General features: G+C 37.3%; 1 pseudogene; it reads left to right on the forward strand.

Moving 5' to 3' along the window:
* Window positions 1-8,018: 8,018 nt before the first annotated feature.
* LOC148776712 (olfactory receptor 4F6-like) lies at window positions 8,019-8,957 on the forward strand (annotated as a pseudogene).

Consider the following 8,957-nt stretch of genomic DNA (forward strand, 5'->3'; position numbering starts at 1 on the left):
TTGTTTCCCATTTACTTTTTCAATCAGACTTCTAATATTTTTTCTTCTCTTAATGCTATGGGAATTCAAGGTAGAGATCTCATAATTAACAGCCTGGGAATTCAGGTCACTGAGTCATCAAAGGGTCATCCAATGCTGTTGTTAAAGCTGGAGTAACTGTAAGGAGAACTAACCACAGAGATCAAAGGGGGAACCAGTTTTTAAGAGATTCTATTATAGTGAAAATATTGTTTCTTGGGATTTGTTTTTTGGGGAGGTCAGGTAAGTGGAGAGAGTATAATTTAAGTGAATAACCTGTTAAAATCACCAGCTCTTTCCCCTATATGAGCAGAATACAGCAACTCTACTACAACATTACAAAACTTCTCCCCATGTACCTGGCCTCCAGCTCTTTCTTATCTGTTTTTCAATTCAATACGCATTTGCTGAACCTTGTTGAATACACAAGTGCCAATCTTTCCAAAGGTAAATTCAAGTTGTCATTTCAGGTTGTGTGCAGCTCTTCATACACCTAAATTGTATTTTAATTTACAGGGAAATTTTTGGACATGGATTATATTTCACTAAGTACTAGAAAGGACCTTGGGAATTGATTTTGATGTGAATCATCTTTGACATGTTGCTCATGGAAATTTCTAGAATGACAATTGCTTTTTAAAAAATTCTACTAGCATGAGTTTTCTTTGGGAATAATATAAAAAAATCATTGTGTTTAATGAGAAACTATTATTGTCAATTTTCGAGGCATATGTATGTGCACACCCACAGCCATCCAAACCCTTGCCTTCTCTCCTAAATCCACAAAACTTCATCTGGTCAGGATTTCTGTTTAAGACATAGTTCCTGCTCTTAAGAAGCTCATACTCCTAGCAGTGGAGACAGAGCAACTGTGGTTAGTCACTCAGTTGTTCCTGACTCTTTGCGACCCCATGGACTGAAGCCCACCAGGCTCCTCTGTTCGTGGGGATTCTCCAGGCAAGAACACTGGAGGGAGTAGCCTATACCTTCTCCAGGGGAACTTCCCAGCCCAGGAATCGAGCAGAGGTCCCCTGCCTTGCAGGCAGATTCTTTACCAGCTGAGCTACCCGGGAAACCCACAGAGCGACTAGCCAATTGTAAATTATAACATAAAAAAGAATATGAGACTCTCAGTAGTAAGATGTGATAGCAAAATGAAGGAATATCTCAGGAAGACTGGAGGAGAGAGGGGGACATTGTTGAGTAACAATTGGCAGAATTTCTAGAACAAAAAGTAATCAGCTGCATGAAAAAGGAAAGCTATAGTACAGAACAAAAATACGGGTAACCTTGATATTAATGAAAGAACACGTGTCCTTGTCGTTCAGGTTTGTGAGGCAGAGAGGTGAGATAAGGGGCTGGGACAATGAACTGTCGACAGTCCCTTTATGTGCCTTGTTGAGACGTTGTGAAGACAGAAGTCACTGAGGGTTTGTAGCCGTGAGCAGGCAAAACAAGACTCAGGAACCGTCCCTAGAACGCTGTTCCAGCTCCTGCTCCCCTCTCAGCTGTCACGGTATCCTGCTTGCTTCTGTTCTCTCCTGTCTCTCTCCTCTGCTTGTCCTCGTCTTTTCTGTCTCCTCTCTTTTCTTTCCTTTTCCTTTCATCTTCTTCCTGATTAGCACCAGTCAGCTAAACGATAGATATGCTTTAAAGAAACTAGCAGTTTCTGACTCAGCTATTAAAAAGAATGCATTTGAAACAGTTCTAATGAGGTGGATGAAACTGGAGCCTATTAATACAGAGCGAAGTAAGTCAGAAAAATAGCAATACAGTATATTGACGCATATATTTAGAAAGATGGTAACGATGACCCTATATGCGAGACAGTAAAAGAGACACAGATGTGAAGAACAGACTGTTGGACTCTGTGGGAGAAGGCGAGGGTGGGATGATTTGAGAAAATAGCACTGAAACATGTTTAAAAAGAAAAAAAGAAACTAGCAGTAGACTGTCACAAATAGAAGGTTTTAACTTGGTCTTTGATTTCTTATAGAGAACATTTTTTGTTAAGGAGCTATTGTGATTTTTTTTATGAGTAAGCAGTTGTTTACTCACTTGTAAAACTAATTTTTAAATATTTGACAAAATGGTACTGCCTTCACTACAGTCTGAATTTGAAGGGTTGCATGTTCATCTGAGCCTCTTACTCTGTGTTTTATCAATACATTTCATTTTTAAGTCAAAAGCCAATATCAGGTTGTTTTAGACCATTTAAATAATACAGAAATATAGGCCAGAGGAAATAAAAGCCATATGTAGTCCTATTTTTTGGGATTCACTATTGGTAATATTTAATATGCAGTCTTAGAACTTTTTTCCAAGCACAAACGTATTTTCATAAAAATAATTTTTTGCTGTTAGAGGTTCTCACTTTAGTATTTGGATGGTTTCTAGGTACTTGAATAAATATAATAAACTGACATCAACATTATACCAATTTAAGACATAGTACTGGTCATCATGTAACAATTTTTGCAGGAATCAATGCCAGCTATGAATATACATACACAGATATCTTTAATACTTTAGACTTTGCACATAGGTGATGATAATATTATTACTCATAAGAACAGGACCTCAATTTTCATGTAACATCAAATTTAACTAGATTAGTTCCTGAATTGCCAAGGTTGCAAAGCTCTTTTTCTAGGACTGCACAAGCCCCAACAAATGATGATTAATATAGGCTTTTTCAGATAGGTTACAATGTTATTATGCAGTAACAAAAAACTTTCATGCAAGTGGCTATAACAGATTTTTATTTTTTCAGAAAAATTGAGGTATAATTGTCACAAATATTTTGTGTATTTAAGGTGTACAACTTGATGTTTTGATATAGGTCTATTATACATTGTGTATATCAAATAATTTTTGTTATATGTCTATATTATATATGACAAATGATTACCAGTAATTGTCAAATAACTACCACAATCAAGCTAATGAATGTATCCACAGCTTGGCACAGTTCCCACTGTTTTGTGTGTGAAGACACTTCAGATTTACCTTTCAGCAAATTTCAAGTATAAACACAACTTGCTTGTGCATTAGGTCTCCAGAACTTATTCACCTTGATATGTGAAATTTTGCCTCTTTTGACCAACATCTCCCCATTTCACCCTCCCCTTAGGCCCCGAAAACCACAATTTTACTCTTTGCTTCCATGAATTGGACTCTTTTAGATGTCTCATATGTGATACAATGCAGTGTCTTGCTTTCTATGACTGGCTTATTACACTTTTCTCCGCTTTTAATCACCTTGTTGCAAATGGCCGGATTTTTTTTTTTTTAGAATGAATTATATTTTGGTATGTGTGTGTGTGTTGTGTTGTGTGTGTATATCACATTTGCTTTAACTGTTCATTCATCACCAGAAATTATGTCTGTTTCCATAATTTGGTTAATGTGAGTAATGCTGCAATGAACATGGGACTGTCAATATCTCTTCAAGATACTGATTCCATTTCCTTTGCATATATAAGAAGTGAAATTGTTACATGAAAAGATGTAATTTTAATGCTTTGAGAACCTCAATACTTTTTCCAAAATGGAAGGCATAGTGTTATTTTCATGTACTTTCTTGTGTCCCCTAAATTGAAAATCTTTCCAGATCTGTAAATATATAGAACTATTCATTTAATTTTTATAGCTTCATAATATTGGAAATTCATTTTCATCTGTCTCTTTTTCTCTTTCTTTTTTCCCTGTCAGTTGGTGAACAGATGACTGTGAGCCTCCTAATCACTCTGCTACTGAGGCTAGGCGTCTGTCAGTATGTTCCTGGGTCACTTGTACGTGCTGTCATTGTTCCTGCTGCAGTGCCTGTGCACATCGCCACTTTTTCAAGCTTACTCTCCTTGCCCAGTTACTATATTGACCTCTGCATCAAATATAATCTTTTGTTTGACTAATGCCAATATTTTGCCTTTCTTACTGAACTATAACAGATGAAGAGTGTATTATTAATGGATTTTTAATGTTTAGAAAAGAGAAAAACAGGAAAAAAATAATCACCTAGTTTTTCTAATACTAATACAAATATTTATCAGTATTTTTTTAAACTAAACTTTCTTTTGGTCTTTGAAACAATTTATTTTTTACATTTGGAAACAAGGTAAATGTGCATTGTTTTGTATACCAGACAATGTATGTTTTAAAATCTACACGTTTCATGATCAAAGCCTTAGACAGAAGCCTGATGACAGCTCCTTTGAAACGCCACACCCGTCGCAGTTAACTCTGCTGACTGTTCCATTCGTTCTCTCTTGTTCTGGCCAATTCTTTTTCTGTTACTGGCTATAAAATCCTCCACTCACTGCCCCTGTATCAGGGCCTTCTGGCACCACCCCTGCAGGGTTCTCTTCTGGCTACAAGGCCCGCTTCACATCCATTACCCTCACAGTGTCCTTCCCGACTGGCCCGGCTGCCTGCATGTCTATTCTCGGCTATAATAGTTTCAAGGGGCTCCAACCGGCTTATGCTACTTTCTCTCTGAGGCCGTGAGGATTATGCCCACGGGAGAGCCCAGGCGTGGTGTGGAGTGCCAGGGAGGAGTGACAAGAGACAGCATGGTTGTTAGTGGTGTGGGGCCTGGAGGAAAGTTTAGCAGTGCAAGTGGTGGACTCCTGGTATTCAATTCAGATGTGGAACAAGCATCAGTGATTTGGTTTGCTTAAAGTTGTTTAGAAGATCATGTATGAATAAATAGCTTATATATTAGATTGAATTCTATAAAATTGATATTTGACCAAATATGAACTAACTGATGGAACAGTTTCTTATGACTCAAACTAATAAATGCATATAAGCCTGGAGATGAGCAACTTACTGATAAGAACTAAAGATAAACATTTTTCTATTTTTCCCTAGACTTTGTAGGAAAGTGGGTTTCCTATATATCCTTCTTGTAAATATCTCATTTATTAAAATGTCTGTTATTCATATGTTCATTGATTGAACTTTGTTCTGTATATGAGTAATAATGCTTTTCTTCAGATGGAAGAACTATGAATATTTAATTCATATTCATTTAACTATGAATATTCTCTGCTGCTAATTACATTATTTTTCTTTCTGTAATTTTTTTTATCATCAGTGCCCCTTGTAGTTTGTTTTAGCTTATCTAGTTTCAATACACTAGGCAAATTTTCTTGTTTTATTGAGGTATAGTTAATTTACAATGTTGTGTTAGTTTTAGGTATACAGCAACGTGATTCATTCATATATGTTTGTATATATCTATATATAAGTAAGTAAGTGAAAGTCACTCCGTCGTGTCCGACTCTTCGCGATCCCATGGACTATATAGTCCATGGAATTCTCCAGGACAGAATACTGGAGTGGGTAGCCTTTCCCTTCTCCAGGGGATCCTCCCAACCCAGTGATCAAACCAGGGTCTCCTGCGTTGCAGGAAGATTCTTTACCAGTTGAGCCACAAGGGAAGCACATATCTATATATATATTTATATATTCTCTTTTCCAGATTTTTTTGCTTTAAAAATTATTCAGTTCAGTTCAGTTGCTCAGTTGTGTCTGACTCTTTGCAACCTCATGAATCACAGCAGGCCAGGCCTCCCTGTCCATCACCAACTCCCAGAGTTCACTCAAACTCATGTCCATCGAGTCGGTGATGACATCCAGCCATCTCATTCTCTGTTGTCCCCTTCTCTTCCTGCCCCCAATCCCTCCCAGCATCAGAGTCTTTTCTAGTAAGTCAACTCTTCACATGAGATGGCCAGAGTATTGGAGTTTCAGCTTTAGCATCAGTCCTTCCAATGAAAACCCAGGATTGATCTCCTTTAGAATGGACTGGTTGGATTCCTTGCAGTCCAAGGGACTCTCAAGAGTCTTCTCTAACACCACAACTCAAAAGCATCAATTTTTCGGCGTTCAGCTTTCTTCACAGTCCAACTCTCACATCCATACATGACCACGGGAAAAACCATAGCCTTGACTAGACGGACCTTGGTTGGCAAAGTAATATCTCTGCTTTTTAATATGCTATCTAGATTGGTCATAACTTTCCTTCCAAGGAGTAAGCGTCTTTTAATTTCATGGCTGCAGTCAGCATCTGCAGTGATTTTGGAGCCCCCCAAAATAAAATCTGACACTGTTTCCACTGTCTCCCCATGTATTTGCCATGAAGTGATGGGACCAGATGCCATGATTTTACTTTTCTGAATGTTGAGCTCTAAGCCAACTTTTTCACTCTCCTCTTTCCCTTTCATCAAGAGGCTTTTTAGTTCCTCTTCACTTTCTGCCATAAGGGTGGTGTCATCTGCATATCTGAGGTTATTGATATTTCTCCCGGCAATCTTGATTCCAGCTTGTGCTTCTTCCAACCCAGCATTCCTCATGATGTACTCTGCATATAAGTTAAATAAGCAGTTAAAAGATATTAAACATAGTTGCCTTTGCTATAGAATAGTTCCTTGCTGTTTATCTATTTTATATATAGTAATGTGTATGTGTTATTTTTTCTTGATTGAGATTCTTAGTCATATATAAGGAAAATTTTGAAGTTTAGGTATCTATTTCTAATGTGCCTTCTAAAGAAACTGCATCAGTTTTCATTCTTTTTATCAGTGTATGAGTATGACTTTCTCCTCACAGCTTCCTCCATGATGTCATCAATTTTTTGAACCTCTGAAATTTGTTAGTACAGAATAGCACCCAGAGCAATCTTCTCTACATTTCTTTGATTACTAGTGAGAATTTACTTTCATATGACAATCAACTCTTGTGACTTATTGTGAGTTGGTTGTCTTATATGTTTTTCTCATTTTAAAATTTGTATATCACATTTCCTTTCTTTATCTTTCTGGAGGAACTGATTCCATAATAGAAATGTTAGTCATCTGTCTGATATTTTATAACTTATTTTTCAGAGTGTGTTTTTTATTTTATAGTGTTTATATATCCATATAAGATATCTATATGTAGATATTTATACAAAATTTTGTATATCCACCTATACCTAAGTATAACAAGACTGAATATTTTGGATAGTGCCAACTATTTTTCCTCCCTCATTTGTTAATAAGAGATATTCTTAGATGAATTTTCCACCTTAAATGTTTGCTTAAATATTATTTTTATTTCTCTTGGTTTGTTACCCTTTTTTGATGTTTAAATATCCTTTTGAAACTTTTTGAGTTTATGATGAGGCAATAATCTACATGTTTCCAAGCTTTATCTGTTGTGCCAACACTATTGGTTGAATAATTCAACTTGTCTACGGATGAAAATGATTATTCAATAGTCTCTTGAAGTCACTCTAAGTTTACCTTCTCCTTCCATTCTTTACATTGAAGCTTTTGTAACTGTTTGAAAGCAAAAAATTATCAGCTGCAACTGAATATCCTCCAGATTTTCTACTACTCTTAGGATAAAAAACAAAGTTCATATCATGGATACAAGATTCCATCCTGTCTGGCCTGTCTCTCCTCCTGAGCTCAATCAATCACCTTCCTTCCTCACTGGCCTTCGTGTCTCAGGGTCTTTACACATGGCATTCCAAAGTCTGGACTACTGTATTTACTCTTCGAAAATAACTCATATTTAGCAGAGCCTGAGTAAGTATGATGGTGATGTGTCATATTGTTCTCACAGCCCTCTGTTCTTTTCCCAGAAATCAGTTGTCAGAGATGTATCTGTATTTAAATTCATTAAATCTATGTATCTACCTGTAGTTACCCATCTAGATCTAGTCCATTTACTCTCAAAGTCAGAATTACTGTTTCACCTCAGAACCTGACATTGAACTTGGAATATAGTGGATACTCATTAGGAATATCAGTTACACTCATTAGCTGAGTTAGTTGAAGAAATAAATTAATGCATTATATTTTCAGAATATATTAATGGCTGTTAGTGAAGATTTCTGATTTAAAACCATATTTGATAAAAGTTTAAATCTGTTTCTTTAAATAAAAATGTTTCTTAAATGTTTTGGTTATGTTTTGTTTCTAGTCTTTAGGTATCGCCAGACCAAGCCAATGTGTAAAGCAAATGACACTTCTGTGTCTGAATTTGTTTTCCTGGGACTTTCTACCTCTAGACCAGTGCAGCATTTCCTCCTTGCCTTCTCTACAGTGTTTTATGTAATAATTGTTCTAGGGAACTTTCTTGTTGTGCTAACAGTGACCTTTGACCCTCATCTACATTCCCCCATGTACTTCCTTTTAGCCAACCTCTCATTTATTGATTTGTGTTTTTCTGCCATAACAGTTCCTAAGATGATTTCTGACCTGAACTTTGGGCACAAAACCATATCCTTCCAGGGGTGTGTCACCCAGATATTTGTTCTTCACACCCTGGGTGGATCTGAGATGGTGCTGCTCACTGCCACGGCCTTAGACCGACATGTGGCCATATGTCAGCCCCTGCACTACCTGACCATCATGAGCCCACGGGTGTGCCTTTTGCTTGTGTGTGGTGCTTGGGCTATTGGCCTCATTCACTCAGTGGTCCAGTTAGCTTTTGTGATCCATTTGCCTTTCTGTCGTCCTAGTGAAATCGACAGCTTTTACTGTGACCTTCCTTGGTTTATCAAGCTTGCTTGCATAGATTCCTACAAAATGGAATTCATGGTCACTGCCAACAGTGGGTTCATATCCATGGGTAATTTCTTCTTGTTGATCATCTCCTATGTTTTCATTCTGGTCACTGTATGGAAACGCTCTTCAGGTGGTTTGCGCAAGGCCCTCTCTACTCTGTCAGCACACATCACTGTGGTGGTTTTGTTCTTTGGACCATGCATCTTTGTTTACATGTGGCCTTTTCCCACGGTCCCAGTGGATAAGTTTCTTGCCATTTTAGACTTCTTGGTTACACCCATCCTGAATCCTGCCATTTATACACTGAGAAACAAGGACATGAAGATGGCTATGAGGTGACTGTGTAGTCAGATTCTGATTTGGAGGAAGATCTCCTAA

This window comes from Moschus berezovskii, chromosome 9 (genome assembly GCF_049115385.1).
Source record: "Moschus berezovskii isolate FMDL1 chromosome 9, NW_MosBer_1.0, whole genome shotgun sequence".
Taxonomy (NCBI): domain Eukaryota; kingdom Metazoa; phylum Chordata; class Mammalia; order Artiodactyla; family Moschidae; genus Moschus; species Moschus berezovskii.